This window comes from Quercus robur, chromosome 4 (assembly GCF_932294415.1).
Source record: "Quercus robur chromosome 4, dhQueRobu3.1, whole genome shotgun sequence".
NCBI classification, from domain to species: Eukaryota; Viridiplantae; Streptophyta; class Magnoliopsida; order Fagales; family Fagaceae; genus Quercus; species Quercus robur.
The window spans coordinates 27,429,994-27,452,601 of NC_065537.1; the positions used below are offsets into that span (position 1 = coordinate 27,429,994).

At 33.0% G+C, this 22,608-nt stretch overlaps 1 pseudogene; it reads right to left on the bottom strand.

The window, feature by feature from the left end:
* Window positions 1-4,673: 4,673 nt before the first annotated feature.
* Window positions 4,674-16,949, bottom strand: LOC126721665 (WAT1-related protein At5g07050-like; annotated as a pseudogene).
* Window positions 16,950-22,608: the final 5,659 nt, after the last annotated feature.

Sequence of the window (22,608 nt, forward strand, 5' to 3'; positions counted from 1 at the left end):
AATCAATGTTGTTGCAGACTATTTTTTTTTTTTTTTTTTGACTGGAACAGACTAATTGAAAATCATTTGAAAGTTTAAAATAACTTAAATACACAATTGGTCTTTCAAAATTTAGTACATGGGTGATTTTAGTGTTTAAAGTTTAAAGTGATCACTTTAAGTTCCTTAGGGGATGTGGCCAAACAAAAAACTTACATGTCATTGCTTTAATTTAGAGATTGAAAGTGATTACTTTAAACTTTAGAACGAAAATTGCTCATGTGCTAAAATTTAGAGATCAAGAGTGTATTTTGGCCACTTAGTAATTAGATTTGAAACTGCCCTGATATTTGATGGGTCTACCTTACTTATTCATTCCTTGCATAATACAAAGGGATGCATCATGAAAATGTGTAGAAATGTATTGCACTTGTGGTTTCGAAGGTATAGTAAAAGATGGTAGGCTAATACGAGAGCTTATTGTGAATCTTTAGTATCAAATTGGTTAAACATTGAAAGAAAATCGTTAGGTTGGCAAAATGGGCAGGTTGGGTCATTAGGCTCAGTTCGAAACAAAAAATTATTTTAAACGGGTTAGAAACTGGTCAAGTTGATCAGGTTGCAAGTTGGGTTGGGTTGGGTTGGGTTAACCCATATTTTTCACATGAATATTTTTTACAACAAATTACTAGGTGTGAAATGCATTACTTTGAGTTCACCATCCATATCGAGAAAGTGTTAGGATCAACAAATTGATACATGTTTAAGAATTATAAAAGTATACAAATCCCAACATAGCTAACAAAAAAAAGTACAAACAAAAATGAGTGTAGTCTACCTTTTGAAAATATAATTTGATAAGGAATACTTTTACGAAGAATTTTTCTAACTCTCTTTGCCCTTCAAGACTTAAACACAGGGGAGTCAATCTCATACCGGAGGCTATACCGGTTTGACTAGTGAAATGATATATTTCGGTACCAATCAATATTGGTGTACTGTTATTTTCTATATTTACAAATATATATATATGTGTGTGTGTGTGTGTGTGTGTGTGTGTGTGTGTGTGTGTTATAATAAATATAAAAGTTTACCATAAAATATTACCTCAATTCAGAACAAAAAGAAAAAAAGAAAGCTTAATTGTTCATTGCATACTAAGAAAATAAATAATAATAATAAATTAATGCAAATAAGTTATCATTCTATCATAAAAAAAATTCAAAAATTACAAAAAAAAAAAAAAAAAAAAAAAGCTTTTTTCTGTACCGGCCGATGGTGCCTAAAATCGGCCGGTATGGTCAATATTTAAACCTGTATGAAACATTGGCGTTTCGATTCCAGTATACATATCAGTATAGTATCGATGCTTAAACACCCTTTGGGATTGGAGCGCTCGTCAGCTTGGAAGGCCCCCTCCATACCTTTGTTCACCTTGCTCATCAGGTAAGAAGGCACCCGCCAAGCTAGCAAGCATACTGACGGGAGAGCACACTTAGTCCTGTGCCGTTTTGTGCATGTTTCCACTCATATCTCCATATATAGAAAGAACCTACACACCACGCCCAAAAATCCTCCTACATATTCTTATCTTCCTAGTATGGAAAGTAAAGCCCTAAAATCTTGGAACATAAACTCCATATCTCCCCTACAAGGAAAGATACTACATTCATGGGATCTCAGTCAGCCCTACACCACTATATAAGTACCGAGTCTTCTCTTCTGCAAGGTATGTGAAATTTTCTAATTCTTACACTTTGAGTTATTGGAGATTCTTCTAATACTAACTTAACTTTCGGAGGGTCTTTGGCCAATACTCTACTAGTGCTCTATGTAGGTTCTTCTTTCTTTTTGTTCTTCAGGTACTTCAATCACTGCGCGTGTGGATGATCAACTCACTAACGATTCTCTGCATCATCATAATTAAAAAGCACAAGTTTCTTTTAAATATCAATATGCCAAAACATAATACAAGATTACAAATGCTCTATTGGATAGCTAATTTGACAAAAAATATATAAGAAATTTACAATCTCGAAAACTAATTTCATAATCTAATGTTGATTACTTAAAATTACACTATTATCTTAGTTTTGGTAGGCAATATCACATCAATTTCATGTTTAATTACACTATTATCTTAAAGTTTTCATGTTTAATTACATGTGTTTTTCTCTTAAAAATATTCACCACTAGGAAGAATCACTAATCAAAATCAAGAGATTACAAGTACAAGCTATCTTACCCCAAACCTGGTCTATCCCAAAGTCCCTACCTACATAGAATGCTTGCACCAATCCTCAATTGGTCTTGATTTGGTAGAGACCTCTTCACTTTGCCCAAATCCCAGTACATGGCTAACTCTTGGCAACTTGAAGCTTGTTATTGGATGCAAAGTTCTTCAATACACTTGAAGAGAAGGAAACACTCGGTCACAAAACCCTAAAGTGTATATGAATGCAATAGCTTCACAGTAAGTATATAGATTCTCTATGTATGATGATGGCTATAAAATAATTCTATATCATCTAGAAGTTTAGTGAACAAAGCCCTAGAAGTCCGAATCATCATAGGCCAAAAAACAGATTTGGAATTTCTGGATCTGCGAAGCTCGATAGATAGAGTAGTATCGAGCTTGTGTCGAGGTTCACTATTTTCAGCTTTTCACACTTGTTTCTTTGTGCAGTCTTCATGTCTTCAATAATTTCATAGTCTTGTTTGTAAAACATACTTCATGATATTCTAAAATCTACTTAAAACTATCCAAATACAAGTAAAATGCATTTTGTCAAAGGATATGCCAACTATTAAAAAGTATGACCCTAACACGTTGAAGAATAAAAAAGGGAAGAAAGAAATTTGTTCAAGCCAAAATTGGAAAAATCTTGATATGGAAACATTTGGCACTATATTTTTACCATAATTTCTTGCACCAATGTCTAATTGACCTGATTCTAATGGCCACGGAAAGAAGACTTAAAGATATACAACTTTGTAGTTTACCACAAATTCAGGAAAAAAATCTTTGAAGGTCAAAAGTGGGCTAAAAGCTGATGGTGGATAAAATTCAAAAAATCAAGGGATTCTCATCCTAAATTTGATGGATTTTTTGTGTTTCTTTTGGAGGAGACTAAGGTTATAGGATGGGAAAAACCCTAGAATTTTTTCTCATCTTTTGTTTTATTTTTTTAGACGATTAGTAGCATTTTTATGGATTTCTTTTTCATAATTATGTGTAACTAAATCTTTAGCTAGGGTTAGAGGTGAAACCTAATATTTTTATCATGTGTTCTTGGGATTACCTATGCGCTTACTATGGATTGATGATTGAATTTTGAGATTGATTTAATATTTGGAATTATTACATGTTGACAAGTTTTTAAGATTTAATATGATTTTTAAGTATATCATTGATTCATTATGATTTAAGAATATATTGAATGTTTCATCTCCCCAATAACATGCCCATTGAATGATTTTCTCAGTCACTCATATTCAATCTACTTTATACATTATTTAAGTACTTTATTATTTTATCTTTTGATTAGGCGAGTTGGCTCTCTACCCTAATTGAAAAAGAATCTAATAATTGTGTTTAATTTTAGATGCAATGTGGTTGGCACTCTATTTTAATAGGGAAATATACATCAAATTTTGATTGTTTATGTATTTATATATTGCTTCTTTTATGAATATCGTGTCATTGTTAAGTAACACACATTCCAGGAAATATAATTTTTTATTTTGGCTATGAACTGTTAAAATATAAGCCAAAGTATCCATAATTTATGTCAATTTTATTGATATACTTTGCTTTCACTTTTTTCACACTTATGAATACTTCTCATACATGTCTATATATAACTTCATTATCCCAAAAAATTTAATAAAAATTAATTCTTTTTATTAAAAAAAAATTAATAATAATCTCATGCATTATATTTGTGAATTTAGTTTTGAGTTATGCACTATAAAGCACAAAATAAACAAGTAAACCAACCATATATATCTTAATTTTTTTTTTTACACAAAATTATTTTTAACAAACAAATCAGGTCACAGGTTAACCAAGTTGGGTTAGGTTCACTTGTTAAAAAATAAAATAAAAGAAAAGAAAAGAAAAGAAAAGACGAGTTGGGTCACTTGTCAACCTTTAGGTTCAAGTAGGGTATTTTCCTTTGAGTTTGGGTCATGTTGGCGAATCTCAACTTGCTTTTCCACGTCTATTTACGAGTAGATACGGAAAAAGGTTGACTCCAAACTAATTTTAGGTTATCTTGCTCCACATCATGATGTGACAATTAAAGTGATCATTTTTGTGTAGTTTTAGTCATAAGGTTTTTTAATGATTTATGTGACTTGTTTAAATAATACAAATAGATAGTCTAATAGATTTGTCACGTAATGGGTTGAAAATAATATTTTCAAATTAGTTTGGAGCCAAAATTTGTCCTGTAGATAATAGATTGAAGGAAAAAATTAGATAAAAACTCCAATGCATCTTTTAGAGCCAAAATCTGTCCCGTAGATAATAGAGTTAAGAAAAAATCAGATAAAAACTCCGATGCATTTTTTGGTGCGGAGGTTTGTATGATATATACTAGCTAGCATTTGGGCAAAATTTTAAAATAAAGTGATTATAATATCCTTAGCCGATAATGTACAATTCCAATACAAATTTATCTACCTCTCTATTACTTCTCTTGGTTGATTTCATTAACTTGCTCGGACAGGGTTTCCTTCGACAGTTTCTCCACCTTCTCTTTTTCCTTCCCCCACATAGTGGCGTACAGTCCAAGAATTATCAAGGTAGCTCCAATAACACTGGGATTAATCAAAGTGGAGAGTATAAGAATTACTAATTCTAAATTTATACCTTTGACATTTTTCCCCTTAGAATACTCCTTTTTCACCAAAGCTATCTCAAGAATCAATATATATAACTTACCCTCCAATGTATAAAGCATCTCCTAAAATTAGTAGTCCCATAATGGCTACTATTAATGTGGACAATGGTTTAAACGCTGTCATGAAAACCGGTCCTTTTAGTCTAATTGCCAATGTTTGAACATATACTGTAATTCCAAAAATCACAACTCCCTGAAAAAAAAAATTACTATAGAATTAGCTTTTCTCAAATCTCTGGAAATAGGAAAAGATGGGTGTGGCATTCAAAAATTTACATTGTAAATTGGAGCAAGAAGGCTGATGTTCCATGACAATTTCCATGATGAAGATTTATGATCCAAAATTGCTGTCATGATAGTGGAGAGTATAGCACCCGATAAGCACGTTAATGATGTAAGTTTTATTGGTGCTGGATACATCTTAATTGTAATTGTCTGCAATAGTCATATATGCGTATTAGTTTATAATTTTATGAATCTTTTCTCAAATTTAAATTCGAACATGCATTAGTTTCCAATATATGTGGTTGTAATCCTTGTTAGTATAATACAAGTATGTTTAACATAGTGAACATAAGGCATAGTGGCCTCCAATTGCAATGATCACTTCTATAATGAATTAGTTGTATAAAACAATTTATTTTGTAAATATCAACTCAGAATTACCTGTAGGATGTAGAAAGCTGACAATGAAACGTAAGAAGTGACAAGCATGAGGGAGCCCTTTATGGACTCCTTGTCTATGAATGCTTTTGATGCGGTCACAGGTTGATTCGAGTGCCGAGTATGGAGAGAAATCACAGTGATACCCTTGTATAGGGTCACGAGTGCTGCACCAAAAAACGCAACAACAATTCCCAATATCTTGGCTTGAGAACTGTTAAAGATATATTAGCTCATTAGCATAGGTCCAAGTCTAATTCTACTTTGTGTGCAAGCCAAGTCTTCTACTTGTATTAGAAGTTTGTTAGTCTAGGGTTAGTCTATTATATATACATATGTTATGATTCATTGTAACACAGGATTTGTATTACACTATAATATATTATTGATGTAGTCCTTTAGAGTTTCCTCCGAAAATGTAGGCCGTTAGGCTGAACCATGTAACCCTCGTGTGTTATTGTATTTTATACTTTATACTTTCGCTTCCACATCTATACTAGCATATTCAACATGGTGTATCAATGCTAATATTTAATATAGTATCAGAGCCACCTTCTTATAGCCATGGTTTTCTATCCTTATGGTATATTTAAGAGCAATCTTTGTCTTCCATGGTTTTTTTTTTTTTTTTTTTTGCTCTATGTTCATCTTCGTTGGCTTATTTGGCTTCCTACTACTGCCATCAAAACTCTCCGGTATAGTCAAGCCACTGTTAGAAGTCGCATCAACACTGCAAGACCATTGCCTTCCTCAAACTACTGTCACAGAGCCAAACTCCATTCAAGAGATCTTCTCAACCTTATCAAATCTCAAGATTTCATCAAGCTTCCATCTTGAGTTTGAGAGAGGGTGTTAAAGATATATTAGCCCCATTAGCATAGGCTCAAGCCTAATTCTACTTTGTGTGCAAGTCAAGTCTCCTACTTTTACTAGAAGTCTGTTAGTCTAGGGTTTAGTCTATTATATATACACATATTATGATTCATTGTAACACATAATTTGTATTACACTATAATATATTATTGATGTAACCCTTTAGGGTTTCCTCTGTAGATATAGGTCGTTAGGCTGAACCACGTAACCCTCGTGTGTTATTGTGTTTTATATTTTATGATTTCGCTTCCGCATCTATATTAGCATATTCAACATGGTGTATCAATGCTAATATTTAACAAGAACCACGCTTTGAAATCTCTTATTTCTCCATCCTAATATGCCAAGCAAAACTTAGCTGCTCACGAATCAAGAATCAATAGATAATTTGGAATCTTGTAACGTTGCAGATGCTATAAAGTTACATAGGCTTTACAAACTACTATAATGTGTTAACTTTTAAACGCAAAAAAAAAAAAAAAAAAAAAAAAAAATAGTTATTATGTTATTAATGTGACACAAATTATATATTAATTTATGATAAGAACAATTTATAAATTTTTAATCATAAATTAATAATAGTTTTAGAATTTTTTTATTTATAAATTGATAATAATTTTAGCATTTTTTTTTATTTTGAATCAATTTCATAAAAATAAAAAATATATAAAATGTTCATATATAAAAATTTAAAAAATACATTAAAAATGTAAATAATTATAATAATCAAATGGGCATGTCAAGCATATAAATTATAAAAGGTAATTGTAGCACATCGACATTTTTAGGTTTTTTTTTTTCATATAATTAATAATTGGATAGTTGAGGATTTTTTTTCTTATAATAATTAGATAGTTGAGTGGATTCTAATTAGCTTAAATGGTAAAGTCTTTGATAGTTGAATAAGAGATCTGGGTTCAATCACCGCCTACACCAAAAACCGATTGGTGTCTTGGTCTGATAATAAAAAGGTATTATCAAGAGTGGACGTCATAAGTTTAAACTCTCTCAAAAAAATAATTAGATAGTTGAGGAAGGTGTGATTTGGACCATGTGAGTTTTACGGTTCGTTTGGAAATAGCTTGTTTGTTTTTAGACCCCTTAAAACACAACTGAATTAACCTAGTAAATTAGCCAAGTGATTACTTCGTCCAAATTTCAGATCTAGGTTAACACAATCATATAATCATATCAATGTAAAGTGCAAAATATAAAGAACACCAAGATATGATGACCTAGGAAACCAAACTATTAAAAACCTAGGGAGGATTTAACCTAACTATCCTCAAGGTAAACCTGAATCCACTATGAAAGAAGCAAAGTTTTACAATAGGACTTAGACCACGTGCAAACTTCAAGACCACGGACTCCTGCTTTCTTGGATTCTCCAGCAAATACAAGCACACCCGCTTGTGTTTCTTTAAGCTCTTTAATGCAGCAACTGAATCAATCACCAAGTTCTTGACATAGTCTTGAATCTTGGAAACCCTAAGTATGTGTGAAGGCATCCACCTCTTGATCTTACAAAAGATTCACACACACAACATAATGGACAACAAAAAATGTGGCTAGGGTTTTCCCTTTTATACTTTAGACAAAACATAAAACTCTACATGTCAAACGGACTTGGGCTGAGTTGGAAGAATTCTGCAAAAAAACATTCTGCCGAGTTTCGATCGATCGAGTCTAATTCTCGATCGATCGAGCCAGACTGAATTGCATAATAAATTCTACAGTAACTCGATTCCAACTTTACATAAAATGCATATACTTTGAGCAAGTCTAAACAAGACTAAAACCTGTTTTGATCATGGTTTGCCAACAATACAAATTAGAGTTATAATACATTAGTTCCTAATCCTTAGAACCTAACACAGCTTATTTAATTTTTTGCTAAAAGTTTTTTTGTTGAAAGTATGATAGAAAAATATTAAAAAAGAAAAAGTCATGTGGAACCTAGGGGACCCACAACCGTGTTAAAAAAAGTAAACTAAAATGTAATGCAAGTGGGTCCACAAACACTTGCAAATGATATTTTCCTCTTGAAAAAGTAGCAAGTGGGCCCTGCAAATAATAAATGTGTCACGTGTCCAACTTAAAATAAGCCAAATTAGCTAAAAGCTAGCTTTTTCCGCTATTACCAAACACAGCCTTAATTGGCTACAAGAATTTAGCAACATTCTTGAGAATTTAATACAACCAATAGATTGGTGGATACAACCAAATTGGTGAGCATAATTAAATAAGAATTTCAGTGGTATAGTAGTGATAGTGGTAATTAATGGTCATACTCAGTACACAAAATTCAACTATTTTTAGGTGTGAAAAAAGGAAAAAGAATTTTGTATCAAATGATACCACGTTATCCATATTAAAATCCAATAAACAAGAGATATGTGTGCAAAAATAACTACCTACTAACACATGTCTTTCATGTTGGGCTTTGTGAATCCTTGTTGTATTTGATTTGGATGACGACTTGACCTGAAGTAATGTTGCGTGGTTTTTTAATAGGAAATTTATGAGGCTTAGTCCAGGGAGCAGAGGCTTGGGCCGATAGCCCCAAGCCGTAGCGGGAAAAATTTTTGGCCTGTTTTATAGCCCATTGTGAATCTTGTGCGCAAGATATAGAAACCGTTATTTTGGTGATCAGGGTTTCTTGATGTAGTTTTTGAGAGAGAAAAAAAAAATGTATTGCCGCACTTTGTATTTTTTCCTGATAATAGTGAAATCTCTGCAACTCTGTGAACGTAGACAAATTGCCAAATCATATAAATACTGTCTTGTGCGTGTGATTATTTTTCTTTGGCATGTGTTTTCTCTATTTTTTTTTTTCTCACAAGTTTGGGAATTTTGTGTTAATTCCCTACAACTGGTATCAGAGCCTAAGGTTAGGTTTGAGTGGGAGAAATGGCAAAGGAAGTAGGAAAGGCGTCTGGAATAGAAAAGTTCGATGGCACAAACTTTGGATTTTGGAGGATATAAATTGAGAATTATCTTTATGGGAAGAAGTTGCATTTGTCGCTTCTAGGGGAAAAACCTGCAATTATGAAGGATAAGGAATGGGCCCTTCTTAATAGACAAGTTCTAGAAGTCATCAGGTTAACTCTGTCTAGGTCTATTGCACACAATGTTGTAAAGAAGATGACCACAGTAAATTTGATGAAGGCTTTGTCTGCTATGTACGAAAAGCCGTCAGCAAACAACAAGGTGCATCTGATGAAGAAACTATTCAATTTGAAAATGGCAGAGAATGCATCAGTAGCACAACATTTGAACGAATTTAACACTATTACAAATCAATTATCATATGTAGAAATTGATTTTGATGATGAGATCTGTGCATTGATCGTTTTGGTTTTTTTGCCAAACAGTTAGGAGGCAATGAGGATGGCAATAAGCAATTCTACAGGAAAAGAAAAGCTGAAATATAATTACATACGAGATTTAATTCTGGTTGATGAGATTCGCAGAAGAAATGCAAATGAAACCTCAAGATCTAGTTCTGCCCTAAACCTTGAGACAAGAGGCAGAGGTAATAACAGAATTTCAAATCTGGGCAGATCAAAATCCAGAAATTCTAATTGGAACGTAAGTAAATCTAGATCAAGCCAACAAGTATAATGCTGGAATTGTGGGAAAACGGGTTACCTTAGGAGGCAATGCAAAAGTCCTAAGAAGAAGAATGAAGATGATTCTACTAATGCTCTAACAGAAGAGGTACAAGATACATTACTTCTTGCAGTAGACAACCCACTTGATGATTGAGTTTTGGACTTAGGAGCTTTGTTTCCTACCACTCCACACCAAGAAATCATACAAAACTATGTTGCAGGTGATTTCGATAAGGTGTATTTGGCTGATGGTACAGCCTTGGATGTTGTGGGTATGGGAGACGTTCTGATATTGTTACCCAATGGGTCTGTTTGGTTACTGAAGAAGGTTCGACATATTCCTGACTTGAGGAGGAATTTGATTTCTGTTGGACAACTTGATGGTAAAGGGCATGCAATACTATTTGTTGGTGGTACTTGGAAGGTTACAAAGGGAGTTAGAGTATTGGCCCGTGGAAAGAAGACTGGTACTCTATACAAGACCTCAAGTCCAAGAGACACAATTGCAGTTGCTGAAGCAAGTACTAATACAAGCCTATGGCACTGCAGACTTGATCACATGAGTGAGAAAGGGATGAAGATGCTGCCGTCAAAAGGGAAACTAACAAAATTGAAGTCCGTTAATTTTGACATGTGTGAAAGCTGCATCTTAGGAAAGCAAAATAAAAGGTGAGCTTTTTGAAAATTGACAGGACACCAAAGGCTGAAAAAATGGAGTTAGAACACACTGATTTGTGGGGGCCTTCTCTGATTACATCCCTTGGAGGTTCAAGGTATTACATCACTTTCATTGATGACTCAAGTAGAAAGGTATGAGTTTATTTTCTGAAAAAATAAATCTGATGTATTTGAGACTTTTAAGAAGTAGAAGGTTATGGTTGAAACGAAAATAGGTCTGAAAGTAAAATGTTTGAGGTCAAACAATGGAGAATGGTACATAGATGGAGAGTTCAATGATTATTGTGCTACACATGGAATCAAGATGGAGAAGACTATTCCTGGGACACCACGGCAGAACGGTGTGGCTGAGCACATGAACAGAACTCTCAATGAGCATGCTAGGAGTATGAGGTTACATGCTGGATTACCAAAAACTTTCTAGGCTGATGCTATTAGTACTGCAGCTTACCTAATAAATTAAGGACCATCAGTTCCCATAGAGTTCAAACTTCTTGAAGAGGTTTGGAGTGGTAAAGAGGTAAAGTTTTCCCATTTAAAAGTTTTTTGTTGTGTTTATTATGTTCATATTAATTCTGCTAATCGTAGTAAACTTGATACAAAATTTAAAATATGTTTTTTCATTAGTTATGGTGATGAGAAATTGGGCTATTGGTTTTGGGATGAACAAAACAGAAAAATCATTAAAAATTGAAATGTGATATTTAATGAACAGGTTATGTACAAGGATAGATCAACTGTAGTGCTAGATGTTATAGAGATAGATCAAAAGAAATTTAAATTTGTCAACTTAGATGAATTGACTGAAAGTACTATCCAGAAAAGGGGTGAAGAAGATAAGGAGAATGTAGATTCACAGGTAGATCAGAGTACACCTGTAGCTAAAGTCTGCAGATCTTCCAAGACCATTAAACCTCCACAATGTTATTCACCCGCTCTAAATCATCTCCTGTTGACTAATGGTGGTCAACCAGAATGTTATGATGAAGCCTTGTAGGATGAAAATTCAAGCAAGTGGGAGTTAGCCATGAAGGATGAGATGGATTCCTTGTTGGGGAATTAGACATGGGAATTGACTAAATTGCCAATAGGAAAGAAGGCTTTGTACAACAAGTTGGTAAAGAATGAGCATGATGGTAGCAAGCATTACAAGGCTAAATTAGTTATCAAAGGGTTCCAGTAGAAGAAGGGCATTAACTACTCAAAAATATTTTATCCAGTTGTAAAGATGTCAACAATCAGACTGGTACTGGGAATGGTGGTTGTAGAAAATTTACATCTTGAGCAATTAGATGTGAAAACGGCATTCCTTCATGGTGACATAGAGGAAGACATTTACATGATTCGGCCAAAAGGATTCATTGTTCAGGGACAAGAGAATCTAGTCTGCAAACTAAGAAAGAGCTTGTATGGCCTAAAACATGCTCCAAGATAGTGGTATAAGAAATTTGACAGTTTTATGCATAGAATTAGGTTCAAGAGATGTGAAGCTGCTCACTGTTGCTATATTAAGTTCTTTGGCAATTCTTACATCATTTTACCGTTGTATGTTGATGATATGCTCATTGTAGGGTCTAGTATTGAGGAGATTAATAATCTAAAGAAGCAATTGTCAAAACAGTTTGCAATGAATGATTTGGGAGCTACAAAGCAAATCCTTGGTATGAGAATCATTATAGACAAGGCTAATGGTACATTGAAGCTTTCATAGTCAGAGTATGTGAAGAAAATTCTCAACAAGTTCAACATGAATGAAGCTAAACTAGTGAGCACACCCTTGGGTAGTCATTTCAAACTAAGCAAAGAATAGTCACCGAAGACAGAAGAAGAAAGGGACCATATGAGAAAGGTGCCCTATGCCTCAGCAATTGGCAACTTGATGTATGTTATGGTATGTACAAGGCCAGACATTGCACATGCAATGAGAGTTGTGAGCAAATTCATGAGTAGGCCTGGAAAGCAGCATTGGGAGGGCGCCAAGTGGATTCTGAGATATCTGAGGGGTTCATTAGATACATGTTTTTGTTTCACATGTGCAAGTTTGAAACTGCAGGGTTAGATGCTGATTTTGCTTGTGATATTGATAGAAGAAAGAGTACTACTGGGTTTGTTTTTACTTTGGGTGGTACAGCTATATCCTGAGCTTCAAATCTACAAAAGATTATTACTTTGTCTACTACAAAAGCTAAGTATGTTGCAGCAACTGAAGCTGGAAAGGAGATTATTTGACTACATGGATTTTTAGATGAATTGGATAAGAAGCAAGAGATAGGCATTTTATATAGTGACAGTAAGAGTGCAATTTTTCTTGCTATAAATTCGACTTTTCATTCAAAGTCGAAACATATACAAACAAAATACCACTTTATCTCTTACCTTGTTGAAGATAAGCTAGTAATACTTGAGAAGATTTGTAGATCTAAGAACCCAACAGACATGTTGACTAAGGGTGTCAATATTGAGAAGCTGAAGCTATGTGCAACTTCAGTTGGTCTTCTAGCTTGAGGACAGGAGGATGATTTGTAGGGATGAGGGATTGTTTTTGGAGGATTGCGGTTGATGTTGGTGATTGAACTAGTCTCCAAGTGGGAGATTTGTTGGGTTTTGTGGAGCCTAGGTGTGTTTGATCCAGATGACAACCCAATCCGAAATAATGTTGCATGGTTTTTTAATAAGAGATTTTCTGAGGCTTAGTACATGGAGCAGAGGCTTGGGCATTGGCCCAAGCCGTAGCGGGAAAAATTTTTGGCCCATTTTGTAGCCCATTATGAATCCTGTGCGTAGGATATAGAAACCATTGTTTTGGTGATTAGGGTTTCTTGATGTAGTTTTTGAGAGAGAGAGAGAGAGAGAGAAAAAAAAAAAACTATACTGCCGCACTTTATATTTTTCCCTGATAATAGTGAAATCCCTGCAACTCCGTGGACGTAGACAAATTTCCGAACCATGTAAATACTGTTTTGTACGTGTGATTATTTTTCTGTGCCATGTGTTTTCTCTATTTTGTTTTTCACAGGTTTGTGATTTTCGTGTTAGTTCCCTACATTTCATTTGTTGGTGAGGTAGTTATTTTTTCTAGACGTGTCTCTCACTTATTGGATTTTAATACCACTGACGTGGTATCATTTGATACCAAATACTTTCTCGTGGAAAAGGTTATTACAATCAACCTTATCCTCAATGGTGGTGATAATGATATGTTATCATAATGTTTTTTTAGTGGTTGTGATAGTGACAATATTTTTTTTTGGTGTTGTGATAGTGGCAATGGTTGTGAAAACAACGTCAATAGTAACAATCATAGTGGCAACGAGTGTGGTGGTGCTATGGACAAACTACAATGACAATGGTATAGTGTGGTAAGTGGTAGCAGTAGCGTTGTAGAATGTAGACTTGCAGTAGATGGAAGTGTGATAAAGTATGAAGAATAAAATGATAGATAATATTGGTAAATGACACATTCTCTTATAAGTTTTATTGTTTGAACTTGAAATATTTAGATGCTTCAAGATACCAAATTCATACCTCTCCTTAATTTTTTGAATCATCATTGTTGTTAACCCAATAAAGAAAAAAAAAAATTTAAAACTGAATTATTAGGTCCATTTAGCATTTTTTTTTAAAGAGAAAAATGTGCGTTTTTATCAAAAAACGTGAAAATCAATTTGTTTGACCTTGCAATTTTGAAGAATTTGTTATTTATAACAGCCAAAAGATCAAGTTTAGAATTCACAACTATACTTAGAAAATATTGAGGACGTATCTTTTTTTTGGGTTTTCAATCCCTAAATTCCCCCCCCCCTCACCCCCCAATATATCTTAAATAACCAACATATCAACTTCAAAACCCTCCCTCCCCTCAAATTAACCCTATATATATATATATATATCTCATTTTTATCTTCATCGTACCTTCACCAATGCTTCATTCACTATATGTTGTGTTGTTGTCGCCGCCCACTACCCCAACATTCTCACTTACTCCGACGGCAACATGCTAAAGTGCCAGTGGGTACTTAACCTATGCTTCATCTTCTTTCTTTTGTCCAAGCCTCAAATCGGTAAAGTGAGAGCAACCTCACAATTTAAACTTTAAAGTGATGAACAAATGTAGAGAAATTAGAAATCTACTGCAGAATTCTTTACTTTTTATTGTAGGGTGAAGTACTACAAGTACAGTGGTCTATATATACCATCCACGTTTAGCTTTTTGTGTTTTCCTTTTCTTTTTCTTTTTTTCTCCCTTCAATGATGGTACTTAAATCTTATATATAACATTGAATTGGGAAATGTTAATGCATATAGGACTTTTAAATAATTTCCAGCTGAAATAACTATTTTAGGTCAATATTATTTAATTGTTCTATAAAAATATATATATATATATATATTATTTAATTGTTGAATTGACCCAAATCACATATTTTACAATTTTTGCCAAACACTTATATGTAGTTTTAAAAATGCCCTTTCTAAAACAGCTTATCCAAATGACTAAACTTTCAATAAAATTCATCCTCCAAGAACAATGTTAAAAATTCTATTACCTTTTACTTTTAGGGAAAAAGTAAAAAGGAGAAGAAGATAGTTGTTATCTTTTTATATTTAGGATTGAATATACGTTATCATGAAAGTGATGCATATCTTATATATAAAGAATTAAATCTAAAACAAGAGTATTCCGAATATATAAAGGATAGATTTTGTTTAATTCATATATATAATATACCTGAACAAAACTGCTAAGATAAAGGTAATTGATGGAATTAGGTTGCCCAAGGCAGATGCAAAAGCTGGTGAAGTTTGTTCTAGTCCGGCATAAAAAAGTGTCGTCCCTAATACAGCCCTAAATTATATATAAAAAAAATTAAAAATTAAAAATTAGTCACTAACCAAAACTTTGTTATATATTATTTGATAATAATATAAACACAAGCTCTGGACAAGAACATGACTTTGTTTATTTGGCAAACGCGGACAAAATGGGCTTCTGCCCTTTTTGGGAAAATTAATTAACCTTTTTCCCTTCTTCCCAAACTAAATAGGGAAATGCTCCTCTTTTGGAAATCGAGTTTCTCAAAATCAAGTTAAAAAAAAAAAAATTTCTGAAGCCCTATAGTGACGTTTTCAAGGACATATAGTGACGTTTATAAGGACCTATAGTGGCGTTTTGTAACTTGATATCCATGAAATCGAGTTATAGGCAATTTTATAAAATCGAGTTATAGGCAATAAAATTGCCTATAACTCGATTTCATGGATATCAAGTTATAAAACGCCACTATAGATCCTTATAAACGTCACTATAGGTCCTTGAAAACGTCACTATAAGGCTTAAATCGATTTTGAAAAACTCGATTTTCAAAAGAGAGGCATTTCCCTATTTAGTTTGGGAAGAATGGCAAAAGGCTAATTAATTTGCCCGAAAAGGGCAGAAGCCCATTTTGTCCGGCAAATGCTTTACTCAATTTCTCACCCTAGTAGACCCAAGAAGAAGAGATTTCGTACAATTGGTAAGCTAATTTTGCTGTCATTTTTCCTGCAATGAATAAATAGTAATTAATTATCCTGAGGATATAATTTCTTTCATATTGTAATTTCACTAAGAAAGATGCCCCATACTCATATCAAGATTTTTTTGATAAATTTAATATCATATTAATTTATATTATGTTTAAAAATCAAAATTTGAAATAAATAAATAAAATAAAATAAAGGGAAGAGAGTACTTTTTTTATTTAATTTATGCTCGCATTTTTTTGTGAAGCAATATATATGTTCTTGTCCTAATTAATTTCTCATCTGAACATCGTGATGCAAATGCAATTATAAAAGGAAACAAATTGCGGAATATGTTTTTCTTTGTTTTGTTTTTTTTTTTTTTTTTCATTCCTTGTTAGTCGTATAAAAAAAAAAAAAAAAAAAAAAAAAAAAAAAAGATAAAAAAAAGAAAAAGATAAAAAGGGTAACCTTTCAAACAGAAATGCAAGAAGAGCAGTAGCTATAGTTCCAATAGTGTGTCCATATGCAACAAGCACATAACGACTCATGCCTTTGTTTAGAGAGACCTTGGATGTTATGTTGAATCCTGCAGAGCAAACATTAGCGAATATGCAATAAATATATGGTTTCAACTTTTTACACAACTTCTCTGGCTTGCTGTTTCCTATACCCTCTCTCACACCCTCTTTCTCCTCTTCCATTTTGATCATTTCCCACCAAATTGAATTTGCATCCTCCGAACTCTAAGCAAAGCACCGTTACGCATTTTAATATAAAACAAAGTCTCTCTCTTTTCCCAAATGGACTCCCCACTTCTACCATATTTGAAAGTGCACGTACGGCGGCGCAATCATCGTGGCCAGTTATTGGATAAAATCATTAATTCTACCACTCAGTCTGAGTCAAACCTTTAACAAATATTTTATGTCACGTCTGATTTGAAGCAGTATATAGCAATAGCGTACATGATGTTCTGAGCACTAGCGTACGTGACGTTGGTTTTTCTTTTTCTTTTTTCGGGAACGTTAACACGACAATATGATGTAAATGTTAATCTTTATAATTTACTGATAACATTAAGCGTCCGGTTAATATGTGTTATTATTTTTTCAATTTTCAAAAACAAAAATTTCAAAAATGGAAATTAATGTATGTCCTTAGGACACACATTAGTAAAATCTTAATATTAAAGATACAATAAATTTCTTAAATATTTTTTAAAAAATTTATTAAAAAGGTAAATTGTGATTAGCATAATATCACTTCCATAATAGGATATTAGTATTTGTATTTGTAAAAAATATATTTTTTTTAACAAAGAAAAAACTGTTTTACCTACTTTAATAAGTCATAATACAACACACAATACAACTTATTAAAAAAGAGATAGATTCAAGTTACACTTGGTGTAACTTGACAAGAGTTACACCATTTGTAGACCGTAGATTTGTAATTGATCTAATGGTTAAAAAAATAGTATTAAATGATAATTGACTTACACCTCATTCACTTAATTAATAACAATTTTGTTTCTCTCACCTTATTTATTATTTAAAACCTTTTACGTATACTCCTTTTTTTTTTTTTTCCAATAACTTTACAAATATATTTGCAATACCTTTTTTTTTTTTTTTTGGGTTGAGTTCGTACTACACATTTCCCCAGAATATCTTAAATATTCCTACTAGATCATTTTTAAGTAAACCTTAGCTTTGGAATTGTTGTGCTTTTTTTGCAGACTTGGATGGAGAGTGGATATAATTGTTGCTTTTAGGACACAATGGGCTTATTCTTTCACATAAAAGAAACTCCATGGTATTACCTTCACATGTTTGTAGTTTTCAAGTTGTCTCCTCTAGTGTGCTGCTCATTGTTTCAGCCCAAATAAGTGGTTGTTTTGCCAAAAACACGGGTTCGTTGGTGTTACTATTTTTCCCATGAGTGTTGCAATCACCCAGTAATTTTTTTATTTCTCATTCTCTTTAATCAGGTAATTTTAGTTAGAGCGATCTAAATTATATTCTTCACTTTTATCCCACAAATTTTGTAAGATGAAAAGTCTGTCAATTGTGAACTTTAAACATAGCTCTCACTCATGAGAATAGGAACCCTGTTTTGGGTATAGTTGAAAGTAGATTCACTTGAACTTGCTGACAAACTTTATAGTTCAAGTTTATAGGAATAGAAATTTGGCTTTGATACGAAAATTGTTGTGTGCTGGCCAAAAGAGAATTTATTTTGGTGGTAAAAAAGAGCACACGAGTTGGCTGTGTAGCCTATTTGCACTAGTGTCTTTTATACTCTCATAAATCTTCAAATACATCAGCAGATGGTTCAAAATATTTCCATGAGTTCCTGAGTGCACAAAACAGAAAATGGATGCGAGTGTCATATTTTACTTCTCGAACTAAATCCAGGTCAGAAGCCCAATTAATTTCAGTCATGGAAGCTCTCTTCAAACTTTTGCAAGACATTAGATGGAAAGCCTAGTTAAAGGCATCCAAATAGCTCGAGGAACCCAGCCACGTCCCATTTACAATTGCGAATGATAGACACATCTTCTGAAGGGACAAAAAATCTAACAGAAATTAGATTAGCACTAGTGGCATTGGGTAAATTACAAGCTTGGTCAATCATTAGATTAAAAACTGCTGAGGGAAATACAGAGTACCTTGGTCTCGCATTGTCTATGTGAAGATTAAATTCTATCTCAGATCAAAAAATTACAAGCTTGGTCAGTCATTAAACAACACTTAGCCATTTATTTATTTTTAAGGAGACAGGATATATATTCACAATTGATAAGACTATAAGAGTATGACCAGCTTAAAAGAAGGAAAAAAAGAAAAGAAAAAAGAGTAGTATGAACTCAACCAAAAAAAAAAAGTACTGCAAATATATTTGTAAAGTCATTGGCATAAAAAGGAATATATGTAAAACGTTTTAAATAATAAATAAGGAGAGAGAAACAAAATTGTTATTAATTAAGTGAATGAGGTGTAAGTTAATTAGCATTTAATATTATTTTTTTAACCATTAGATCAATTACAAATCTATGGTCTACAAATGGTGTAACTCTTGTCAAGTTACACCAGGTGTAACTTGAACCCATCTTATTAAAAAAATATAAAATAATTTCATAAAAAAAATAAAAAAATAAAAAACCCTAACAACAAGCTAAAACTACCACCAATCCTTGCCACAACAACCTAAAAAACCCACCGTCAATCACTACCAAAGTAAACCAAAAAAAAAATCTAACCAATCTCAGTCATATCAAATCCAAAAAAAGATAGCAAGCTCAAATGATCTCCACCACCAGCAATCATAAAAACCACCACCGATTACTACCAAGACGTGGCAAAACAGTTGAGTCAGGTCAGTCGGGTTGCGGGTCGGGTCAGGTCAGGTTGACCCATATTTTTCAAACAAGCTTTTTTTTTTTTTTTTTTTCAATTACAAAAACAAATCAATGACAACATATTTAGATAGAATGAATAAAATTAATTAAGCAAATGAATTGCACTTAATGCCACTTGTTAATATCCTTCCAATTCTAACAATTTTTAGCATGACAAAAATTATTTATAGTCATGAATTTATGATGAAAAAAGTCTCCAATGTTAATAGTTCACTGTCAAAATGCATATAATTACAACTTTACATCTTCAAAAAGAGATAGATCTTAAAACAAACAAAACAAGTAAGTCAACAAAGTAGCAAGTTATCAATCTTCTTAAGTGCACATGGTCCTGTTGCATTTAAAATAATAGTAAAGTTAGATTACTTAGAAAGATAAACTAAAAAAAAAAAAGATTTAAAAATAAACATAACATATTAAGTAAAGAAGAATAAATAAATATTTTATAAGAATTATACCTCAATTTCAATCTACTCAATATTGGTAGCAGATTTAGCACTACAAATATTCATACTTGCAAATTGTAGCTCAAGTTGGCCAATTTCATCAGCATCTTCATCTATAATACAATGTTTTAATATAATTTAATGTACCATGAAATCAAATTAATAAAGAATTAAAATTATATAATTATGACCATAAAAAAAATTTAATTACCTTCAAATCCATATAGCCAACTTTTAGTACACAACGTAGCTTCCACATTCTCAGGTAAAAGATATGATCGATACAGAGTAAGAATTTTTTCCCAGTGCTAAAACTTGATTCAAAAGCAACAGTGGTTATCAAAATGCTCATGAGATCCAATGCCATTAAAGAGAGCTCTGGAAACCGATTGTAATGCTCTTTCCACCAAGAGAGAACTACCAACTTTGAATATGTTTTAGAACATCAGCTTTTGAAGTATTCCTAGAAATTAATATGTTTAACATTTGAATATAGATAGCTAAAAACTTTTCTAATGCCCTCATATTGAACAAAGCTAAATGGTAAATTATGTTTAATAATAGCTTTCGCTAACATCTCACGAAACTCTTCTTGAGTTATCTTGTTTTGTAACACCCTACCCTCTTCTTCACCATCTTGATGGCAATGCAAGTTTGATGTTCCATGATGACTATCTGCCAAAAACATGTTCCCACACCATTGACAAGTAGCCTTACTTAACCCTTCTTCATCTATAGGCAATTTCACAAATTTAGTCCAAATTATAGAAGTGTGTTGTTTTTCCCTTTTTTTTCCCTCTTAAAACTCTTTTTGGTTTCTTAAAATTTGATTTTGAATTAACTCTTAAAGATGGTGAAGGATTAGTAGAAGTATCCATAATTACAGCATCATCATCACTTTCCAAATTTACAGTCGGAGAAGCCACTATACTTTAATTATCAAAGAAAAATATATCATTAAAATTAAAATTCTAGTCTATTTAAAACATCTATGAACATAAGACATTCATCCAAATGACAATGAGTCAATGACATTTTCAATTTTTTCAACAATCAAACACACAAACAATTAAATATAATATTAGCAGAGGCAGAGTAGTATACTATATTATTATTGCTAAATCATAAATTCATAATATTAAAAAATCAATCCAAAAACTAAAAACATTTAGAAATTTAAGAGAATAATGAAAATGATTTAACTTACCTTCACCATAGTTGATGATTTGTGATTGTGCTCCTTTTAAATGGGTCAACAGGTAGCAAGATCTAGGCTGTGTGGCCTGTGGGTGGCAAGTGACAGAGAATTGAGAGAAGTGAGAAAGCAAAACAGTGGAGAAGGGTAGAGGCACAAGCTTTGACTGCTTTGCATGAAACTAAAAAAGTGTGGAATGTGTGAAGAAGGGCATAGACCGGAGGTGCAAGAGAAAGAGTAGAGGAACTGAACTTAGGAAGCTTTGGGGCCCTTTGTGGTTTGGTTTGTCATGTTTCAACTTTCAGGTTTGTGCATTGTGCCTTTGGCTTTAAACAATGGACTACAACTAGTATTGAATGAGAATTTTTTTTTTTTTTAAATGGTTGTCTTGATAGCCTTGTGTAGCGTGTTGTCTTGTCTCATGTCAAGCACTGAAGCTTAGCTCTTATTGGTTCATTGGTTGTGATGAAGCTCAAATAGTCATTCTCTCATGTCATTTTCTTGTCAAAAGTTTTAATTGTTTATAACTTTATATCTATAATATATTGATTATTAGTTTTGGTACTTTGTGCTTTATGCACATAGTATTAGGACATAATTTAAATATTTTTTTTAGCGAATTTTTTTAACGGGTTGGGTCACAGGTTATCCGGGATGGGTTGGGTCGGGTCATGAGTCAATTTGTTTTTGCTTCAAGTCAAAAAAATCGAGTTCAGGTTAGGTATTTTTTGGGTTAGCTCGGGTCAAAATTTTCTGACCCGTATTGCCATGTCTATCACTACCTAGCAAACAAACAAAAAATAAATCTAACCAATCTCAGCCATATCATCAAACCCAAAGAAAACATAGCAAACCTAGCTAATCTCTACCATAGCAACCAGAAAAAACACAGTTGATCGCCATTATAGCAAAAAAAAAAAAAAAAACATAGAAAACCCAGCTAATCTCAACAGTGATAGCCGCGACCCACAACTACAATCCCCAACCATTGAAACCCAAGAATCGAAATCCCCACCACCACCCAAAACCCCCACAAATTGCAACCCACCACACCCATAACCATCAACACCACCACTATAGATCATAGCCACCACCACCACCACTATAGATCATAGCCACCACCCAAAACCAAATCAAAAACCCACCTAATATCTAGTGCCACCAAACCCAAATTGCAAAGCCATAGTACAAAAAAGAAGGACCACCTGGATAGAGCAACAAGAGACAAAGAGAAGGCTTGGTTTGGGTAGCTATGGGTAAGAGAGATTAAAGAAGAGACATAAGTGAGACGGGGAAAAGACAGAATAGAGAGAGGAGGGTACGGAAGAGA